Source organism: Rattus norvegicus, chromosome 14 (assembly GCF_036323735.1).
Source record: "Rattus norvegicus strain BN/NHsdMcwi chromosome 14, GRCr8, whole genome shotgun sequence".
In the NCBI taxonomy this organism is placed as follows: Eukaryota; Metazoa; Chordata; class Mammalia; order Rodentia; family Muridae; genus Rattus; species Rattus norvegicus.
In genome coordinates, this window is record NC_086032.1 from 38840914 (window position 1) to 38864286 (window position 23373).

At 40.0% G+C, this 23373-nt stretch overlaps 1 long non-coding RNA gene across 2 annotated transcripts; it reads right to left on the reverse strand.

The window, feature by feature from the left end:
- Positions 1–1007: 1007 nt before the first annotated feature.
- On the reverse strand, positions 1008–4262 carry LOC120096534 (uncharacterized). Of its 2 annotated transcripts, XR_005493045.2 has the most exons (3): positions 4116–4262; positions 3905–4039; positions 1008–1251 (listed from the first exon to the last, which is right to left on the reverse strand). It is a non-coding gene; the product is annotated as an uncharacterized LOC120096534 (long non-coding RNA). The 2 variants fall into 2 exon arrangements; XR_010057784.1 differs by having other exon boundaries at positions 3905–4262.
- Positions 4263–23373: the final 19111 nt, after the last annotated feature.

The following is a 23373-nucleotide window of genomic DNA, read 5'->3' on the forward strand; positions in this document are numbered from 1 at the left end:
TGCCAGCAGCAATCCACTGAACTGAGATCGGGACCTCCATTGAAAGAACCAGAGAAAGGTCTGGAAGAGCTTGAAGGGGCTCAAGACCTCATATGAACAACAATGCCAACCAACTAGAGCTTCCAGGGACTAAGCCACTACCCAAAGACTATACATGGACTGACCCTGGACTCCAACCTCATAGGTAGCAATGAGTAGCCTAGTAAGAGCACCAGTGGAAGGGGAAGCCCTTGGTCCTGTAAAGACTGAACCCCTAGTGAACGTGATTGTTGGGGGGAGGGTGGTAATGGGGGGAGGATGGGGAGGGAAAGTCCCTATAGAAGGGGAGGGGGAATGAGGGGGATGTTGGCCCAGAAACCGGGAAGGGGAATAGTAATCGAAATGTAAATAAGAAATACTCAAGTCAATAAAGATAAAAAAAATGTTTCTAAAACACAATTAATTATAAGCATGCGCATTAATAAAGCATTATTCTGTTTGAAAATCCTACCTTATGAGGACAGTAGCAACATAAACTCTCACTAAAATGATATTGGTATATTGTGAAAATGATTATTGGCAATTAAAAATAAACATTTTGGGGTTGGGGATTTAGCTCAGTGGTAGAGTGCTTGCTTAGCAAGAACAAGGCCCTGGGTTTGGTCCCCAGCTCCGAAAAAAAAGAAAAGAAAAAAATAAACATTTTAATAATTTCATACATAGGTATAATGAATTTTGATCAAATATAGTTCCTTATTCCCTTTCTTCTAGTTACTCTCCTGAGCTCCACCCACTTTTTACAATGGACTCATGGCCCATGAGGGCTACAGGCCATGGCAGCCAGGAGGAATAAAGATATTTAGTAAGTAATAATTCAGGAATATTGGAGGCGAGAGTGTGCTAGTCATTTGGAGGTGTGGAAGTGGCCTCTGCCATTGAGCTGCTTAGGAAATATTAAATATAAGGCTGCATGTGTGTCTTTCATTCAAGAATCCACAACATTGGGGCAGTAGGGAGGAGTAATTCACTGCTGCTACAATTCTCTTTTTATTCTCCTTTTTAAAACTCAGAATCCATTTAGTGCTGCTGGTGTGAGCATGGATGTGGGATATTTAAGACAAAGTAAAGGAAAGCCACAGCACGGACAGAAGCTAGATGTCTAAAATTGCTTCCACTGCTGTCCTTACGATATAATAAAGTCAAGTGCTTTAGGGGTCGCCTGTTTACTCTGCCTAGGCGTGATGGAGTCTTCGGCTCCTCTTGTCTTCTTTGCTGTATGGGAGAAGAGACAAATCATTTCCATGAAGAGCTTGCTTACAAGTAGATAAAAAAGCAAAAACAAAACAACAACAACAACAAAAAAAAAAAACACTAGTAAAGCACTATAAAACCTTTTTTGTTCCTGAACTTTTTTCAAACTCGATTTATTTATTAATTGGAAAATCATTTATGTACTTAGTTTTCCTAGAATAACAAAGGAATAGATGAAAGTAACAAACTGAATATAAGTCTAAGAATGTAGTCAGAACAAATTGTGGCAATATTAATGTTCTAAATTTCCCCCAAAATATTAAATTAGCAAGTCATAAAATTACTTAACTGACAATTAGAACCAGAGTACACAAATCTGTTACTGTTCCATTTACTGTACAATTATAACTGCTACAGAAATTAAAGTACTATATTAAGTAGGTATCTTCATAATATGCTAATTATAACTTTTATTCAGGAACATGTATATATGTATAAAAAAATAAGAAAAATCATGTTTAGTAATCTGGAGTCCCTTAAATATATTCTATATATTAATGAAAGATTATTTATAATTGTTAAGAATTTTCTGTTACCTAGAAAACAAATTCAATAATATGTAGTAACAGAAACATTAGTAGAAGCTTAAATTTATCAAGTGCTAGAGAATACTAAATATTTTAATACATTTATATTTATTGTGCAGGACTAACTCCATGGTATTGTGTACAGTTGAATGAATGTAAGCTTAGTGAGGTTCTGTGGTCCAAGTTTTATTTGTGTTAGATGATAGAGATCATAGACCACAATTCACAGACAATAAACAGCAAATATTATGTCTCCAACATCTCGTAATCATTTAACACTAGACGTCATGATTGAAAGGTTGCATGTTTGATAACCGAGATTAAGCTGGTATTCTTTCGACAGAGAAATAACTGGTAGTTAGGCAACCATATCAACTACAACGTCCCAGCATTCTGGAAAAGATAGAATTGGGCCAAAGTGTTAGTGTCTTCATCTACATAACCAATTCCTCAACTTAAAATGAGGATATTCAGGCTGCAGAGACCATTTAGATAACCTTGGATTCATAAATCCCACCACATAATACCACCGCAACCTTAAGGTTTTAACTTCCTTCACTTTCTCTCTCTCAATCAGTCACCATCTACTTAACCATAAACACCCAGCTTTTACCAGGTATTCCTTTGTCGGCTGGATGTTCAGGGTTACATATATGGTGAGCGGTCATATAAGTAGAGGTACATGATATCTGAACAGTGATAAAGGATTGATTAGGTAAATATATACATTAGTATATGTAAATCCTCCACTCATAGAGGGAGAAAGTGGAGAAGCTTAAACCTTTTAAGGCCACAGAGTAAGTATTATGTGCTCGGGTTTAAGTCGGTCTTAAGTAGTCTCTGCAGCTGATGCTGTAGGTAATAATCTACTCTAATTGTCTGGTAGCTACAGCACTTCCTCCTTGCTAGCGACCCAATGTTCTTGATTCTTGAATGAAGGAAACACACGTAGCCTATTTTAATACACCCTAAACATCACAATGGCTAGGCCACCCCCAAACTTCCATGTTGCCAATGCCTCCCCTCTGATACTCCTGAGTTATTACTTACTAAACTCTACATCCCATCTTTGCTACCCTAGACCCAGTGAAGGGGGGCGGGGAGTGGGGGCAGCTGGGACCGCTCTTTCCTGGCTCTTACATGGCTGGTATTCTGTCTTCTGCCACTCTCAAGCCTACATCTTATTCCTTCCCGGGCAATGGCGATTCTCCTTCCTTGCCAGGGAACCTCAAAGTCCCACTTCTCTCTTTCTGCCCAACCATTAGCCGCTGGCAACCTTATTTACCAATCAAAGCCAACTGGGGACAGGGACACTCAGCGCCTTACCAGAAGACATGCGGTTCCCATGTAATTTTGGGAGCAGAATTAGCACAAGTAGCATTAAAACCAATCCATAACATGTAGCCTGAGTTTTCTCAAAAGTAAACGGAAAGGTTGGTCTGAATACATGCAGAGGAGGACATTGATATCTTCCCACAGTTCCATCATTTCCAGAATGCTCGGACAGTTATAGCTGATAGGATTGCCTAGCCAGTATATGCGTTTCCCAGTACCACTTGCAAACTTGTATCACTAATTGAGTTCTCACTGATGTCAGCAGCAGTGACACCGCTTCCATGCCTGGCCTCTCAACCCTTCAGACAGCCTTTGAATCCCAGGTCCCTTCTCACCAACTGAGAGAAAGTCATATCTGAGCCTTTCTCCCCACAAGCAAATGAGGACAACCCAGAGGAGTTGGACAACTCTTAAGGTATATCCCAGAAGAGTTGGACAGCCACGTCCTAAAGTATTGCCTGGAGCATAGATGTCTGCCAGCCCAGAAGGCTCTCCTCAGACTCCCACATGAGGAAAACATATACTTTCTCTTTCTCTAAGCTGCTAAAAACTGCTTCTTGAGAACAGCAGTTTCCTGTAAGTGGTATGTTACATAATTTTTACCGTAAAATATTTCATATCTTCTTACTGGCAGCGGTTCTATGAAACATCTGCCCGTTCATGCAAGAAGCAGGCAAGTCCTTGCATTGCTGCATGCTCTACAACAATAGAAATCCCATCTCACCTTAAATATCACTGTCCCAAGGCCTCACCTGTCAAGTGCTGTATCACCAAGGTATCCATCCAGAACCTACTTCCATCGTTAAATGCACATGCTTGTAACTACTCATTAACTCACAAAAATACGTCCAACATAGTTCTTATTCCCCATGCGTTTCCAGTCTAATCTGAAGAGATAAAAGCATGCTTGACCTTAGATACAGATGTGAAATGCTTTCACAGGAAGGAAAATGCAATATTTACTTGTGGAGAGCCGCAATAACATTCACCACCACAAGATGGCGCTGGCTTTCACTGCGTCCCACGTGGAAAGCTGGGATAGCTTTCGCCATTACAAGATGGCGCTGGCCTCCGCCGCGCCAGCCAACTTCCTTTCAGGAAGTTAACTGTGTGCGCATGTGCAAGAGTGCCTTTGTGCCAGGTCTTTGCCCACTCCGGGGCTTGCCGAATGAGATCATGGGTAAGCGACCAATCAGGTGTGGATGCGCCACGCTAGGGTGTATATAAGCTGCGCCATGCCGGCGCCCCGAGCCCCCTCTTTAAGATACAATAAACATTTTAGCTGCAGAAGAATTCGTGTGTCCCCGCGTGTTCTTGCTGGTGAGATAGCGTGGGGCATTTACTGATAGGAATTTTGAAAAATATTCGGGATATGAATATTTTTATTTGGATTTTGATTTGAAGTAGAAAAACTATGTCAAAGGTGAAAACAAACAGCATAAACTAAGTTAATAAATACTGAGACAGTTTAGAACAAGAGAAGTAGGAATCTGGACCTAACAGATACAAAAGTTAAATTTGGAATGATCAATGTTGTGTTCAGGGCTTTCAAATGTGGGCCCAAGAGTTTTGGCCATAGGTATTAATAATTAATAACATTCTCAAAGATTTTCCAGATTCAATGAAATATCACTATGTCAAGTAAGTGGTTTTCATGAGAAATTGAAGATAGATACTAATTTTGTAGAACCATGAAATGTAAATACATGTTGATAAAATTTAACAAGAGCTGTGCTAGTTAGTTTTTATTAACTTGATTCAAGATAAAGTCTTCTGGGTTAGGGGAACATCAACTGAGAAAATATGTCTATTGGATTGGACTGCAGACCATCTGTGCATTAGTCTCAATTAAGGATTGATGTGAGAGGGCCCAGACCACAGAGGGTGGTGGCCCTCCTGGCAGGTGGTACTGGATATAAAGGAGACTCACTGAAAAGGTAATAAAGAGCAAACCAGTAAGCGGTGTCCTTCCATGGTTCTGCTTTAGTTTCTACCTCCAGGCTTCTGCCCTGGCGCCCCTCGCTGACAGATGACGATCAACCCTTTCTTCCCTGAGTCGCTTTTGATCAGACTGCTTTCTCGCAGCAAAAGCTACACAAACGAGGACAGCTGATGGCGATGTGGGAAGATTGGATTCACATGTACAGCTGCTGGTGGGGAGGGAAAGTGGCAAGTGAAGCTAACTCTTTTTTTTAATTTTTTATTGGACATATTTCTTTACTTACATTTCAAATGCTATTCCCCTTCCTGGTTTCCTGTCCATAAGCACCCATTCCCTTCCCATCCCCTTCCCCTACCCCATTCAGGTATTCTCCCCATACATCCCCCTTATTACCCCCCCATATTCCCCTGCACTGGGGGTCGAACCTTGGCAGGACCAAGGGCTTCCCCTTCCCCTGGTGCCCCAACAAGGCTATTCTCTGCTACATATGCAGTTGGAGCCCTGGGTCAGTCCATGTATAGTCTTTCAGTAATGGTTTAGTCCCTGGAAGCTCTGTTTGGTTGGCGTCGTTGTTTTTATGGGGTTGCAAGCTCCTTCAACTCTTTCGATCCTTCCTCTAATTCCCCCCAAGGGGGTCCTGTTCTGAGTTCAATGGTTTGCTGCTAGCATTAACCTCTGTATTGGACATGCTCTGGATGTGTCTCTCAGGAGAGATTTATATCCGGTCCCTTTCAGCATGCATTTTTTAGCTTCATCAATCTTATCTAGTTTTGGTGGCAGTATATATATGGGCCGCATGTGGGGCAGGCTCTGAATGGCCATTCCTTGAGTCGCTGCTCTAAACTTTGTTTCCATATCCCCTCCTATGGATATTTTTTCCCCTTTTAAGAAGGAGTGGGAGCATCCCCATTTTGCTCATCCTTTTTCTTGAGCTTCCTGTGGTCTGTGGATTGCATCTTGGGTAATTTGAGCTTTTTGGCTAATATCCACTTATCAATGAGTGCATACCAAGTGTGTTTTTCGGTGATCGAGTAACCTCATTCAGGATGATATTTTCTAGTTCATTTCGTTTGCCTATGAATTTCATGAAGTCATTGTTTTTGATAGCTGAGTAGTACTCCGTTGTGTAGATGTACCACATTTTTTTTGTATCCATTCTTCTGTTGAAGGGCATCTGGGTTCTTTCCAGCTTCTGGCTATTATAAGTAAGGCTGCTATGAACATAGTGGAGCACGTGTCTTTGTTGTATGTTGGAGCATCTTTTGGGTATATGCCTAAGAGAGGTATAGCTGGGTCCTCAGGTAGTATAATGTCCAATTTTCTGAGGAACCTCCAGACTGATTTCCAGAGTGGTTGTACCAGTTTGCAATCCCACCAACAATGGAGGAGTGTTCCTCTTTCTCCACATCTTTCCCAGCATCTGCTGTCGTCGGAGTTTTTGATCTTCGCCATTCTGACTGGTGTGAGGTGGAATCTCAGGGTTGTTTTGATTTGCATTTCCCTGATGACTAAAGATGTTGAACATTTCTTTAGGTGCCTTTTGGCCATTCAATAATCCTCAGCTGAGAAAATTTTGTTTAGCTCTGAACTCCATTTTTTTTAATAGGATTATTTGGTTCTCTGGAGTCTAACTTCTTGAGTTCTTTATATATTTTGGATATTAGCCCTCTATCAGATGTAGGATTGGTAAGGATCCTTTTCCTATCTGTTGGTTGCCATTTTGTCCTAATGACAGTGTCTTTTGCCTTACAGAAACTTTGCAGTTATATGTGGTCCCATTTATCGATTCTTGATCTTAGAGCATAAGCCGTTGGTATTTTGTCCAGGAAAACTTTCCCGGTGCCCATGTGTTCGAGATGCTTCCCCACTCTTTCTTCTATTAGTTTGAGTGTATCTGGTTTGATGTGGAGGTCCTTGGACTTAAGCTTTGTACAGGGTGATAAGAATGGATCGATCTGCATTCTTCTACATGCTGACCTCCAGTTGAACCAGCACCATTTGTTGAAAATGCTCTTTTTTCCACTGGATGGGTTTAGCTCCTTTGTCAAAGATCAAGTGACCATAGGTGTGTGGGTTCATTTCTGGGTCTTCAATTCTGTTCCACTGATCTACCTGCCTGTCTCTGTAACAATACCATACAGTTACTACCATGCTATTAAATCAGAGATGAAGGGGTGCGATTCCTGCTGATTTCTTTCCTGAGAAAGATGAAATTGTCCATAGATAATGGCTCAAAGCACCAATAGCTCATTGGGTCTTTTTGTTTTCCAGAACATAAACAAAGTCTATCTATGCACACTTCTGGTAATTTGAAAAACAAACTCACCAATAGAACACAGCAATGATTAATAATAAGAACTTCAGAACTCATTCTTATTAAGTTATTAATTAAAAATGCATTTGGTGTTTGGTATAGTAGCACGATCTATTAAATTTTGCAATATACACTTGCAGAATGTGTAGAAATATGGACATGATTTCCTTCCTTTGATGTCTGAAGTCTCATCATGTCCATTCTCACACTGCTAAATCCACCTTCTTACAAAGACTCACCAAGATTAAACAGTGGCCAAGAAAGCTATACAAATACAATTTCTTGTTTATGGTCTGCTATATTTAAATCAAGTTTTCTAAGAATTGGAACATTTTCATGAGTGCTACAACAGCAGAAAGCAGAGCAGATTGGAAAGAGAGACAATGGAGGACATGTTTTTGAGAGACAGAATATGACTGAGGATACAGTGTCGTACAGGTACAGTGTCAATGACTAAATCACATCACCATATGATGGAATTGGAGACAAACCAGTTCTTGTTGTTGCTGCTGCTGCTGTGTTTGTTGCTGTTGTTGTTGATAAACATGCCTTCTTTGCTTAGAATAAAGGAAATCTCTGTATTATCATCTAATTATCATTTTAACTTCTCCATTTAATGCTCTCTTCGTTGTTTACTGTTGCTGTGCAAAAATGGGGGAGGGGTATTTTGGCTCATTGTTTTAATGGGTCTCAGTCCATCATACTAGAGAAAGCATGGTGGAGTAAACCTTCCCATGGCAACAAGAACATGAAGCATAGTGGGTAGATATAATTTAAGTCATTGTGTTCACGTATATAAATTACCAAATAATTTTTTTAAAAGAGAAAAAATGGGGAGAGAGAAAAAAGGACATGGATCAGCCCCTATCCATGTCACCAAGGACCAGGAAACAAGAACAGATGAATTAGAGACAGAGTTGGAACTAAAATCTCACCCTAGTGACAAAATTCAAAGCTAGGCCCCACCTCCTAAAGGATCCAAATCCTCCAAAAGCAGTTCCTTCAATTAGGGATGAGCTGTTCAACTAATTTCTAATTTTATCCAATGGGCTTCCAGTTTTTAAGTGGACCTAGTTTTCATTTGCGGCTCCTGTGTTTATGCATGTTTTCCATGCCCAAAAGAAATGAAGTCTGATAATTTAACCTGACATTCAAAGCTTCCATATTTCTCTAATTTAACTCCTGCCCTACATTTCTCAATTTTAACGAAATGATGGTCTAGGCTTTCTGCAAACAGTCTTTTCTTTACTCACATCCTTAGTCTATGATGTCCCCCTGATCTCAGCTCCTTAAGAGTCTTATGATTTCTCTGTTTCTGTAGCTTTGTATCACTTTATTTTTACTCATTTTAGTGTGTGTTCCATGCTGCCATGCGTCCTTTTGCTTTTCCTCAGGAGGCATGTGTCTACTCTCTGTTCTCGTTTGGTTTGTATACTACTCTCCACACTTCAACAGTGTGCCATTTTAAGGAACAGTTCTGTGAATTAAAAAATTTGAAGTCTACCAGTGAACTATTGTAGCCATAGGCCTTTTCTCACAGAGGCAGGCTACAAAAAGAGCTAAAATTAGCATAGCAAGCAGTAGTAGCTGTCAGGTGCCATCTAGGAAAGGATAAAGACTAACAGGTGATCATCCAGAAATGTTTCACCATGGAACTACGATGAATGACCTCTTGGAAGCAAGGCCTGAGGGAAAAAATTCTCAGAAGTTGATTCCTAAAGCTGATATGCCTTGTCTGTCCTTATAAAATTAATATTATATAATTCCTGGACATTAGCCCAACTTATTGGGCATATTTTCTCTGGATCAGCAAAGATGTACTGTTCTGTAATAATGCTATACAGAAAAACAGATGATTTCTTAATTCCTAATGGTAATTCTATGAAAATACCTAAAATTATACTTGTAATTATTAATCCCTTTATAATAGGACTATTATTAAAGACCTCTCTGATATGAGAACTGTAGTTAGAACTATGCCAGTCTTCACTGTCAGGAGTTAATTGCTTCTGAGGTAGAAAGAAATCATTTACAACTTAGAATAAATTCCTTAGAGCTGTAAAACAATTAATCAAAGGTCATAAAGGGAACAAACAATTTATTGTAGCTTCAAAGACAGAATATCAATATTAACAGGGTTTATACTATAAAAATATTCAATACTAACTTAGATGCAAAAATTATAATTTTAGACTATCAATGAACCTGTGTAGCTAGTGACAGATAACGAATGTCTAGCTATATAACTAGTCTTAGTGGAAACACATGTAAACATCTCTGCTGTAAATTTCTTATTCAATTTATGGTTTGATTTTATGTTTGAACTCAATGAAATTTCTTAAAAAAGAAAAAGAGTGGGGGTACTTGGAAAAATCGTGTGACCTATTCTCCTAAAAATGGTACAAAAAACTAGGAACAATGAGATTAGGTAGCAGAAGGAGAGAGAAAATTAGGAGGAGGAGAAGGAGGAGGAAGGAGATGAAGAAGAGGAAGAGGAAGAAAAAAAGACGACAGCAGTGTAGTAACAGCAACTTAAAAATTAAGAGCGCATATAGTACAATAGTTTTTTCCCCTTTTACTTTCCCTTACCAATAAAAGATTAGAATCCTTTTTAAAAGTGTCTCTCTCTCTTTTTTCTTTCTTATTCTTTTTTCCCTTTCTGCAGGTGACTTTTCTTAAGTGTCATGGAGTTAAATAGAAAAAATAAATAAATAATAAAAAAATGCCTCTCAGCCTTGGTTCCTGGAGGACCTATGGATAAAATAACAAAGGACCCCTTTACTTAATCCCCTGCTTAACAAAGCAGCAGGTATTATTCTGCCTGGTAGCCTAAGGCTTCAGGTCTCAGAGTAATTTAAAGTCAAGATAGGTAAACATTATTATAGCAAGCAACCTTAATCCCTTATAAGACTAAGACTTGTCCTTAACTGTCTTCCCCTTGCTCTGAAGTTATCTATATTTTGATGCTAATTCCACTGCCCCAAGGACAGCTGCCTAGTCAGTATTCAGAACTCAGGTGACTTCACCAGAGCCTCCCCATTGAATTTGTAAAGTACAGGTGAAGGGCAGGTACTGGATAGAAGGAGGCCTGTCATTGGAGGAGGAGGAAGGATGGGCAGGAGAGAAGTTTGAAGGAAGAGGAGGAGACTGGAAGAGAAAGGAGACCGGAGGAGGAGAGGGTGAGAAGCCATGGCAGGTGATGTTAAGATTCTGCTCTGTGCATGCTTGAATTACCCTAGATGCCTAGAACAAATGAAACTCAAGACAGATGATCAAAATGTGAATGCTTCACTCCTTCTCTAAAAGGGGAACAAGAATACCCTTGGCAGGGAAGAGAGAGGCAAAGATTAAAACAGAGACTGAAGGAACACCCATTCAGAGCCTGCCCCACATGTGGCCCATACATATACAGCCAGCCACCCAATTAGACAAGATGGATGAAGCAAAGAAGTGCAGACCGACAGGAGCCGGATGTAGATCGCTCCTGAGAGACACAGCCAGAATACAGCAAATACAGAGGCGAATGCCAGCAGCAAACCACTGAACTGAGAATAGGACCCCCGTTGAAGGAATCAGAGAAAGAACTGGAAGAGCTTGAAGGGGCTCGAGACCCCAAAAGTACAACAATGCCAAGCAACCAGAGCTTCCAGGGACTAAGCCACTACCTAAAGACTATACATGGACTGACCCTGGACTCTGACCTCATAGGTAGCAATGAATATCCTAGTAAGAGCACCAGTGGAAGGGGAAGCCCTGGGTCCTGCTAAGACTGAACCCCCAGTGAACTAGACTGTTGTGGGGAGGGCGGCAATGGGGGGAGGGTTGGGAGGGGAACACCCATAAGGAAGGGGAGGGGGGAGGGGGGTGTTTGCCCGGAAACCAAAGAATTATTATTAAGTATTAAATAAATTAAAAAAAAAAGATTCTGCTCTGTGTATTTACAGGTTGTTATCAATCTTCTTAAGGGATGGATGGTACCGGGCTTTGTATGTTTAAGTGGGCAATTATATCTTACCAATTGGGTCAAAGATTATTGTGTTGTATGTTCTTTTATGTGAGGGTTTGAGTGTAGGAAAGTGTGCGGCTGGGATGTGTTTCCTCCAAGATGTCTATCAGATATCTTGGGGCACCGCGGTGTGGACCTAGCGAGGTAAAAGACAACCGTACTTTTTAAAATTTTTATATTTTACAACAACACTCAGCTACCTTCAAGAAAGAGCCAGAGCTCCAGAGGTGGCCTTCCAATTGTCCTTTCCGCCAGAAGAAATGATAAAGCTATATCAGGCATGAGAAATATGTAAATAGATATATATTACTAATACCCTAAGAATTGCTCTCTCTCTCTCTCTCTCTCTCTCTCTCTACATATATATATATATATATGTATATGTGTGTGTGTGTGTGTGTGTGTGTGTGTGTGTGTGTGTGTGTGTATGTATGTGAGTGGGAAAATAAATACTTGACAGAACTCAATTAGCAAAGATTTGGTCCAAAGCCTTGGCTTGGACCAAATAGTCATAAAACAGACATAACCAGAACTGCCTAAGTGATAGCATTTCTTAAGGGAGAATTGAGAGGGAGCACGTATTAAAATACAGGACATTAGGGCGGCTCTGTGGCTTAGTTGGCTAAAGCACCTGCCTCGTAAAATACAGTACATAAGCAACCCTGTCCTGCTGATATAAACATAGTCATAACTATATCTTATTCCACCTTTGGCCATTTATCCGATGCGGTTGGCAAATATTACTGCCTCCTTAAGATGTCACATCTTAATCCCCATGCCCTTTAAATATGTATATTATATGGAAATTGGGGAATTAAGATTGTAGATGGAACTAAACATTCTGACCAACAGAAGCTAAAATGAAGGTTTTATGTTGGCTTATTCAGGTAGCTCAGTATTATCTAAAGGTCCTTAATGTGAAAGAGAGAAGAGTAAGAGTCAGATCCGAGATGTGTGTTGTGAGAAAGATGATGAGCCAAGAACACGAGGGGGATTTGGGAAGACGACAAGGACATTTACTTGGTCTTCCAGACTCCAGGCAGGAGTGCAGCTCAGTAAACACCTTGACTGTATCCCAATGAGATGAACTTAACTTCTGACACTCACAATGTTTTAAGGTAATAAGGTAATAGATGTTTTAAGGTAATAAATGTTTTATTTTCATCCACCAGCTTCTTGGAAGTTGTGTCTTATAGTAGCAGTAAATTAATCCACTCACTAAAATTAATCTAACTTTCCACAGAAGCCCAGATACCGCACCATCTAACTATAGCAGCAAATCATTCTGTTTCAGTCATGACAAAACTCCAAAACAATATTTATTTGTAAGATAAACATTGTAATTTCATAAAAGAGAATCTTTTTAATACATATATTTGTCAAAACAGTTACTAAGAGATATTACTAGACTTAATGAATACTTAAGTCATGATTATACAGTTTTTTAATTAATGTCAGTTTATACATCAGTTTAGAACCAAAACATATTTAGATAACATTTGAGATTTGTACAGGATTATTTTTTAACTGTTAAGGAGGATGTGATCTCTGCTTTAAGAACAGACTATGTCAAGAAGAGGAAACGTTTGACATCCCAATATTAATGACACTGGGGGGAGTAAAGGTGTATCTCACTTTCTGTAGTTTCTTCAAGATTTTTAAAATGCCTTGATACAAAGGCCAGACGGGCACACTGAGTTAGGAAAGAGGTTCATTCATATAGGGGAGTCTGAATAGTAATGAAATTCATGCCTCATTACATCTAGACAAAGACTTAGTGCAGATGGAAGAGGGTGAAAGCTCAGCTAAAGGTGAGCTTGAGAGGCCAGCAAGAAAGTAATTCTGGAGCCTTTTGAACTCTGCTATGAAGGAAATATATCTTTGTCTTGAGAATTCATAGTTCTTGCACGTTCTGTAAGAGTGGTGCAGCAGCCCTGCTATGACGTGAAACCCATAAAACGACAATCTCTCTGAGGCCAGCAAGAAGGTTGGAAGGGAGAGCTAAGTGTGGAAATTAATAGAGAAATGGGCCCGTTGTTTGTTTATTCATGTGGGAAATGATGATTCCCAGTAGAAAGGCATTAACAGTGGAGAAAAAAGAAGGAGGCAGACTCACGAAATATCTAGAAGATAATCAACTTGCTTTAAATTTCAATAAAATAATTTTAAAGGTAATTATAAACAAAAAATATACTTGTTTCCTATAGACAAGGAAAAGAGTGGAGAAATTAGTGTTCTTTGGAGCAATAGAGTCTCTGTGTACTTTTTTATTGGATATTTTTTTATTTACATTTCAAATGTTATTCCTTTCCCGGATTCCCATCCATAGTCCCCTATCCCATCCCCGTCCCCCTTCTTCTATAAGGGTGTTCACCCTCTCCAACCTCTGTGCACTTTTTAAGATTAATTTTATTTTTAATAATGTATGTCTATGTGTATAGATTTCTTCTTCTAGCCTCCCTGAGGGAGTATAACTCAGTAAGTGCACATAAGTCCCAGTGCCTTTTGGATCTGGGAACGATAATAGCACGGTTTTGATCCATAACTAATGTCCTGAGAATCACAAAAATGAATGATGTAAGTCTCAGCCTATGCCTAAAGGTTCAAGAGCCAGGCTGCAGAAGTGGTGGACCCAGCTCAGGCCTGGAGGCATAGTAATATTTTCTCTGTCCTTTTTTTTCCTTCCAGATCCACAGTGGAGAGTGCCCACACACATTTGTGAGGTTGTTCTCATTCAGTGTACCAACTCAAATGCTAATCTGTCCCACAAATATTCTCACAGCCCTACCCACAAAGAGGGATTACAAGGTATATTATAATCTATGTCCATTTGAGCTGATGTAAAATTAACCATCATAACACAGTGGCTACAGTCTTGTCCAGACACCTTGTCGCCATTCCTTACCACTGATCTTAGCATATTATCTTCCAACAGCAATATCCTTAACAGTAAGGAAATGGAAAAAGCCTCTATGTAGGTATCTCTTTGTTGTTGAATGAAAATTAAGAATCCCTTTAAGTCCCATAAAGTCCTGCTAATAAAGATTAAATCCAATGCCCATATTTTAAATGCAAGAAAACCTCAGAAAGAGGTTTTCAGCAGTGGTTTTCAATCTTCCTAATGCTGTGGTGACCGTGACCAGAAAATTATTTTCATTGCTATTTCATAACTACTTTTGCTAATGTTATGTATCATAATGCAAACATTAGATATGCAGGTTATCTGAAGGGGTCATGACCCACAGGTTATGAACCACTGCTTTAATGGGTCGTAGATTTGAGCAAAAGAGAGGAAAGTTAGAGATGATTGCTATAGTGATAAACAGTGTCTTGCAAAGCAGCCATTGAGATATGGAACCTGAGGAAGGAAGAAAAATTAAAATAATGGCCAAAGTGTCTGGGTGACATTTGCTAGGAAGTCACTGTCATTTCCTAAGTCAATTAAAGAAGGAAAAATGGATTTGAGTAGGGAGAAATGAAAGCTCTTTGAGCACGTTTGAATTTCTAGGTGGGAAACTCAGAACTTGTTTTCGTAAGTTTTTAGAGCTCAAAATTGAGACTTAAGTACTAGTTATGTTTTGGACAACTAAATGAAGTCACAGTATTTGTTCAGATGAAGTCTACACACTGTACTATAAAACGATTTTTAAAAACAAAAGTAGAAACTTTTAAGAAGTTAAAGTTGTTTGAGAGACTGAAAAGTAAAGTCCAGGGAAGTAAGCATCACTAAAATGGGAAACACTCTTACGTTTGTGTATGGTATATATGCCTGTGTGTTGTGAACATTTGTATGTGTGTGAACACATCTGTGTGCCTGGGAATGGGGCTGTGAGGATACTCCCACACATGTGAAGAAGCATGAAATTGATATTGGGTATGTTTTCAATCGTTCTCTACTTTATTTATTGAACAAAAATAAACTGAACTGGGAGCTCACCAATTCCATAGTCTAAAGAAGAAGCTGACCCCATGGGATCTTTTGTTTCTGACTCTTGGTGGCTAGTATTACAGCGGGACACCTCACCTGCCTGGTTTTCACTGGGGATTTCAGGGTGCAAATTCTGTTTGTTGTTATTTTTCTTGCAAGTGCTTTATCTATTTTTAAATGGAAGAGAGGTCAGTAGAACTAAACGCTTCGCAGAGATCAAATAAGAACGTAACAATGGCTAATGAAGAAAACTAGTTGTTCCAGAAATGTTTTTGTTATTTGATTATTATACTAATAATTGTTGATAGAAGATGATTTGAGTTCCCAGAGAAGGAGTTGGAAGATAGGGCAATAAGGGTAAGTGGCTACAAATTTTACCTTACGGTTGTCAGGAACCAGCTCTCTGCTGTCCATGAGTAGTCAAGAGCCAGATTAGCCACCTGCCTAGAGTCTACGGTAGTCAGATAAGCTCTCACAGTCTTCCTAACTATACAGCTGTAGAGGACACTTCTCCACGTCTATCTTGTCCTTATTTATTGGCCATTCTGTGAAGAATGCATTTTCTGTATCAAAGTTAACTTTTTGAAATTAATTTGTTCACTATTCATCAACATAGGAAACAGAGAATATAGGGAATGTGCTACCTAACAAGAGATACAATTACTGAGCAAAATGATCTGAGGTGGAGGCTCAATTTACATGGAAGAAACGGTTAAAGAAACTTATCCCCCTGGCAGGAGACATGGCTTAGATTCCCAGCACCTCATACATCTAGCCTTGGAGCTGGTGCCTGTAATTCAACACTGACAAGATCCTCCAGACACAGGAGAATCAGAAGTTCAAGGCAATCCTGGTCTATATTCAATATAGAGTTCAATATTAGTCTGGGATACATGAGACCTTGTATCAAAAACAAACAAGGGAAAGGAAACTCAAAAGTATACACCCTAGAAAAGTGAAAATGTTGGAAGTTTATATTTTTCTCTTCATTTCCCCTAACAAATCCTTCAGATGTTAAAATGGAAATGGATGTAACATTTTCTACTGTGGCAAAATTTCATAGTTTTTGTTGCATAGTTTTTGTTGACTGGTAGTACTGTTGTGTGAGGTTCTTCTCGGATGACATGCTGTCCACAAATATGAGGAAAACAAGCTCATGCTTTTTTCCTTCCTAAATGTTTTCTTTATTTTAATTAAGATAGAATTACATCATTTTCCCCTTCGCCTTCCTCCTTCTGATCTCTCTCATGCACCAAACATCTTTATTCACGTCTAAATTTTGGGACTTTTTTCTTGGATTCTTTTAGATGATAGGTAAATAGATTGATAGGGAGGTAGATAGGTGGGTAGGTAGATAGATAGATAGATAGATACATACATACATACATACATACATACATACATACATAGATGACATATAGAAAGCTACATAGATGACAGATATATGCATAGATATATGTATATATGTTCTGTGTCAGTACATTATATGCACATATTCAAAAATATATGAATACAGTTTGCTGAGTGTATTTCATGCTGTTTGTATGTACAGGACCCCTTGTTTCAAAGGAAAAAAGAGAGGCATCAGGTCAGTCCTTTGTCTGTCGCAATCCTGCCCTCTTGTGTGAAAGTGTAGCACAGCAACTCTCATTTTAAGTGGAAATATTTGCAAACAGAGCCCGTTTATAATGCTGGTTTTATTCTGGATGACAAAGACAACATTAAAAGTAAGGGTACCACTATGAAACTTACTTAAGGCTTTCCTTACCCATGCTAAAAGTTTAAGTTCAATTTCAAAAACACCTCTGTTGAAAGACTGATGAGTTTATTTTAAGGACAAATAGTTGCATCAACAAAAAATAAATATCAATAATTTTCTTTTGCACAGAATATTCAATTATTGATTCTGTTTGCCCGCCTCCAGCTTCTCTTTAGCATCTAGTGGTAAAATATTTAGGAGACACTGACTTAGTTTAATGAACATTATTTACAGAAGTACATTCTTCGCCATAAAACCCTGTGATGTTTCATTCTGAGGCCCTTATTTAATCTTAGTTGTCACTGAGAAACCCCAGGCTATAATTTCCCATTTTATAACCTCAGGAAAACTCTCCTTATTAAATTACGGACAAGAGACAATGTTTTATTCTGTTATTAAAATTGAAAGTCCCCAAATCTCATTATATATTCTTACCATCTGCATTTTTATGATTGTTGTCTAAAGACATTTCCATGAAGTCTCAACACTGATATAAATTCCCCAAATTTTACTATCTGACTTTGTGGCTTTTCAGAACAAAAGTTCTTGTCTTAATTTAAAGGAACAGTGAGTGACTCACTCCTGATGCCCAAGGATAAATGCTTATCACGTGGCTCAGAATGGCACTTTCCGTTATGAATATGGGTACAATAAAATGTAAGCCATGGTAGGAAGATTTGTTAGAATTAGATTTTAATGAAACACTTGAATCAATAGAAACTTATTGTAGCCTTTGATTATAAAACAACTGTTGCTTCTTTATAGAAAGGACTAAAGGAGCTGAAGGGGTTTGCAACCCCATAGAAAGAACAACAATATCAACCAACCAGACCTCCCAGAGCTCCCAGGGGATAAACCACCAACCAAAGAGTGCACATGGCAGGACCCATGGCTCCAGTCACACATTTAATAGAGGATGGCCTAATTTGGCATCAATGGGAAGAGAGGCCCTTGGTCCTGGGAAGGCTCCATGCCCCAGTGTAGGGAAATGCCAGGGTGGGGAGCACCCTCATAGAAGCAGGAGGAGGGAGGATGGGATAGGGGAGTTCTAGAGGGGAAACCTGGAAAAGATAACATTTGAAATGTAAATAAAATATCCAATTAAAAAAAGTTAGGTCATCATATCTCTGTCAAGGGACACTGTTCCCTCATTCATGAGTCTGAAGACTAGTGTGCATTTCTCATTTATTCAATGATCTGTTTCTTCTGAGTCTTAATGTGAGAAGCTTTTATTGTTTTTCAGCTTTTTCAGGGAGAGAGCACACCTAATCTCTTTCCTATTGCTATAAAAGTTACCTTATGCCATGTAATTTAAAAATTTTTTTAATTTTTTTTTTTGGGAGGCTGAAGGTCTGAAATCAGGTGGCTCCAATTGTTCTCTACTCTGGTGGAGCCTCATGACAGACGGAATCATGACAGAAGCAAGTGGCAGAAGGATCACCAGACGAGGATGAAGCCAGAGGGCAGGAACCCTTGCTTTCCCTTTTACAGCAGTCACTTTACTCTCAAGGCTATAACTCATATGCCTGAGACGAACACTGGCTCCTCCTGAGTGTAGAATTCTCAGTGACATCCTTCCTGATTAGACTCTACCTTTCAAAAGCTCCACTACTTTTAATAGAGCCAAATTTTCCAGGCACAATCCTTCAAGACATGAAGTTAAACGTCATTCTAACAAGGTATCTATGGTTGTGATGGTGCCATAAATGGTACCTTAAGGCCTCCCCCAACTGTGCTGAACTTCAATTGGCCCTTCAAAATCTAAAATAAGTTAAAAACAGTGAACCATCAATACAAATGACAATTCATATTTGATTGTCCAATCTTTCATTACAAACACGTGGCCAATGAAAAAAATCAACTCATGAAAAATTGTGCACACCTTGTTGATTTTTGCTATTGTTATTTTTTAAAATATGATATTTTACTATAACCCAGGAGGGCCTAGAAGACACTATGTATCCCAAGCTGTACTCAATTCCCGGCAGTCTGTCTACCTACTTCAGCCTGTTAAGTTCTGGTATGCCTGATGTGAGCTACTATGTCTGGCCTGCATATTATACTTTTTTGTGGGATTGGTTTTCTCTTATCTGCCTGTTCATTCAAATCTCTGGCAAATTGTGTGTGTGTGTGTGTGTGTGTGTGTGTATGTGTGTGTGTGTGTATGTGAATGTATATATATATTTTCATATATATGAATATTTAACTAACCCTTAGGAAATGCATACTGGCTTCCTTGCATATGAAGTCAAGTCAGGAGCCAATGATCCTGCTGCTTCAAGATGTTAAAAGTGATAACCATCCCATTGGATGCGTCAAATATCTCTGAGAACCTCATCCCCTCGTGGTCTAATTTTTCAGCATTTTCAAAGCCATATATGATTATATTCCTTTTCCAGGGCATTGTAGAAGATGCGTAATTGTTATAGAAATTTTACAAAATCGTTCACCCAAAAGCTCAGTTACATTAGGAAGAGAATGAATGTCCAGAGGGAAAGAATTAAAGCTATTTTTAAATCAGTAAACCACAAGATACCTAGTAATGGTGCATATAAATTTTTTTTGCAGAAAACCTTCCTTCTTCCATTGTCTTCACACAGGCTTCCAGCAGAAGGTGTGGCCCAACTAAATTTATGTCTCCCCACCTAAATACTGGATCAAAGTTTTGTTGTCTTCCCTCCTTTAGATCCTACTTACAGGGCTGCCCCCATTTCTGGATTGTAGTCCATCCCAGATATAGTCAAGATGACAACGAAGAATAGTCATCACAAAACCCACCAAAGCCTTGGAAATCTGTAAATTGTAAAATGTAATTTAAGTTGTAAAATGTAAATAATATAAAATAATGCCGAGATTTAGCTATTCGTCCAAAACTTATGAAAAATAATGAGTATATTTTACAAAAAACCAAGTACAGTGCCTTTCAAATTATTTTTAAAAATAGTATTGAGGACACCCGCGGATCCCGGCCCACAGCAGCTCTCTGCTCCCAGACCCGGTGAGAGAGAGACCCAACCCCCTGGTCAGGTGGGCACTCCTGAGGCTGCAGAGCGGAAGAGACCAACAACACTGCTCACCCCTGCCCACATCCCTGGCCCAAGAGGAAACTGTATAAGGCCTCTGGGCTCCCGTGGGGGAGGGCCCAGGAGCAGCAGGACACCTGCCTGAGACACCACCGGAACCGGAAAGAAACAGACCGGATAAACAGTTCTCTGCACCCAAATCCCCTGGGATGGAGAGCTAAACCTTCAGAGAGGCAGACAAGTCTGGGAAACCAGAAGAGACTGCTCCCTGCACACACATCTCGGACGCCAGAGGAAAAAGCCAAAGACCATCTGGAACCCTGGTGCACTGAAGCTCCCGGAAGGGGCGGCACAGGTCTTCCTGGTTGCTGCCGCTGCAGAGAGCCCCTGGGCAGCACCCCACGGGCGAACCTGAGCCTCGGGACCACAGGTAAGACCAAATTTTCTGCTGCAAGAAAGCTGCCTGGTGAGCTTGGGACACACGGAAGCAGAATTTCTCTAGGACCGGGTACGTTATGTGTTTACCGGAAGTCCCACACCCGCGGATCCCGGCCCGCAGCAGCTCTCTGCTCCCAGACCTGGTGAGAGAGAGACCCAACCCCCTGGTCAGGTGGGCACTCCTGAGGCTGCAGAGCGGAAGAGACCAACAACACTGCTCACCCCTGCCCACATCCCTGGCCCAAGAGGAAACTGTATAAGGCCTCTGGGCTCCCGTGGAGGAGGGCCCAGGAGAAGCAGGACACCTGCCTGAGACACCACCGGAACCGGAAAGAAACAGACCGGATAAACAGTTCTCTGCACCCAAATCCCGTGGGAGGGAGAGCTAAACCTTCAGAGAGGCAGACAAGCCTGAGAAACCAGAAGAGACTGCTCCCTGCACACACATCTCGGACGCCAGGGGAAAAAGCCAAAGACCATCTGGAACCCTGGTGCACTGAAGCTCCCGGAAGGGGCGGCACAGGTCTTCCTGGTTGCTGCCGCTGCAGAGAGCCCCTGAGCAGCACCCCATGAGCGAACCTGAGCCTCGGGACCACAGGTAAGACCAAATTTTCTGCTGCAAGAAAGCTGCCTGGTGAACTCAAGACACAGGCCCACAGGAACAGCTGAAGACCTGTAGAGAGGAAAAACTACACGCCAGAAAGCAGAACACTCTGTCCCCAGAACTGACTGAAAGAGAGGAAAACAGGTCTACAGCACTCCTGACACACAGGCTTATAGGACAGTCTAGCCACTGTCAGAAATAGCAGAACAAAGTAACACTAGAGATAATCTGATGGCGAGAGGCAAGCGCAGGAACCCAAGCAACAGAAACCAAGACTACATGGCATCATCGGAGCCCAATTCTCCCACCAAAACAAACATGGAATATTCAAACACACCAGAAAAGCAAGATCTAGTTTCAAAATCACATTTGATCATGATGCTGGAGGACTTCAAGAAAGACATGAACACACTTAGGGAAACACAGGAAAACATTAATAAACAAGTAGAAGCCTACAGAGAGGAATCGCAAAAATCCCTGAAAGAATTCCAGGAAAACACAATCAAACAGTTGAAAAAATTAAAAATGGAAATAGAAGCAATCAAGAAAGAACACATGGAAACAACTCTGGATATAGAAAACCAAAAGAAGAGACAAGGAGCTGTAGATACAAGCTTCACCAACAGAATACAAGAGATGGAAGAGAGAATCTCAGGAGCAGAAGATTCCATAGAAATCATTGACTCAACTGTCAAAGATAATGTAAAGCGGAAAAAGCTTCTGGTCCAAAACATACAGGAAATCCAGGACTCAATGAGAAGATCAAACCTAAGGATAATAGGTATAGAAGAGAGTGAAGACTCCCAGCTCAAAGGACCAGTAAATATCTTCAACAAAATCATAGAAGAAAACTTCCCTAACCTAAAAAAAGAGATACCCATAGACATACAAGAAGCCTACAGAACTCCAAATAGATTGGACCAGAAAAGAAACACCTCCCGTCACATAATTGTCAAAACACCAAACGCACAAAATAAAGAAAGAATATTAAAAGCAGTAAGGGAAAAAGGTCAAGTAACATATAAAGGGGGACCTATCAGAATCACACCAGACTTCTCGCCAGAAACTATGAAGGCCAGAAGATCCTGGACTGATGTCATACAGACCCTAAGAGAACACAAATGCCAGCCCAGGTTACTGTATCCAGCAAAACTCTCAATTAACATTGATGGAGAAACCAAGATATTCCATGACAAAACCAAATTTACACAATATCTTTCTACAAATCCAGCACTACAAAGGATAATAAAGGGTAAAGCCCAACATAAGGAGGCAAGCTATACCCTAGAAGAAGCAAGAAACTAATCGTCTTGGCAACAAAACAAAGAGAATGAAAGCACACAAACATAACCTCACATCCAAATATGAATATAAAGGGAAACAATAATCACTATTCTTTAATATCTCTCAATATCAATGGCCTCAACTCCCCAATAAAAAGACATAGATTAACAAACTGGATACGCAACGAGGACCCTGCATTCTGCTGCCTACAGGAAACACACCTCAGAGACAAAGACAGACAATACCTCAGAGTGAAAGGCTGGAAAACAACTTTCCAAGCAAATGGTCAGAAGAAGCAAGCTGGAGTAGCCATTCTAATATCAAATAAAATCAATTTCCAACTAAAAGTCATCAAAAAAGATAAGGAAGGACACTTCATATTCATCAAAGGAAAAATCCACCAAGATGAACTCTCAATCCTAAATATCTATGCCACAAATACAAGGGCACCTACATACGTAAAAGAAACCTTACTAAAGCTCAAAACACACATTGCACCTCACACAATAATAGTGGGAGATTTCAACACCCCACTCTCATCAATGGACAGATCATGGAAACAGAAATTAAACAGTGATGTCGACAGACTAAGAGAAGTCATGAGCCAAATGGACTTAACAGATATTTATAGAACATTCTATCCTAAAGCAAAAAGATATACCTTCTTCTCAGCTCCTCATGGCACTTTCTCCAAAATTGACCATATAATTGGTCAAAAAACGGGCCTCAACAGGTACAGAAAGATAGAAATAATCCCATGCGTGCTATCGGACCACCACGGCCTAAAACTGGTCTTCAATAACAATAAGGGAAGAATGCCCACATATACGTGGAAATTGAACAATGCTCTACTCAATGATAACCTGGTCAAGGAAGAAATAAAGAAAGAAATTAAAAACTTTTTAGAATTTAATGAAAATGAA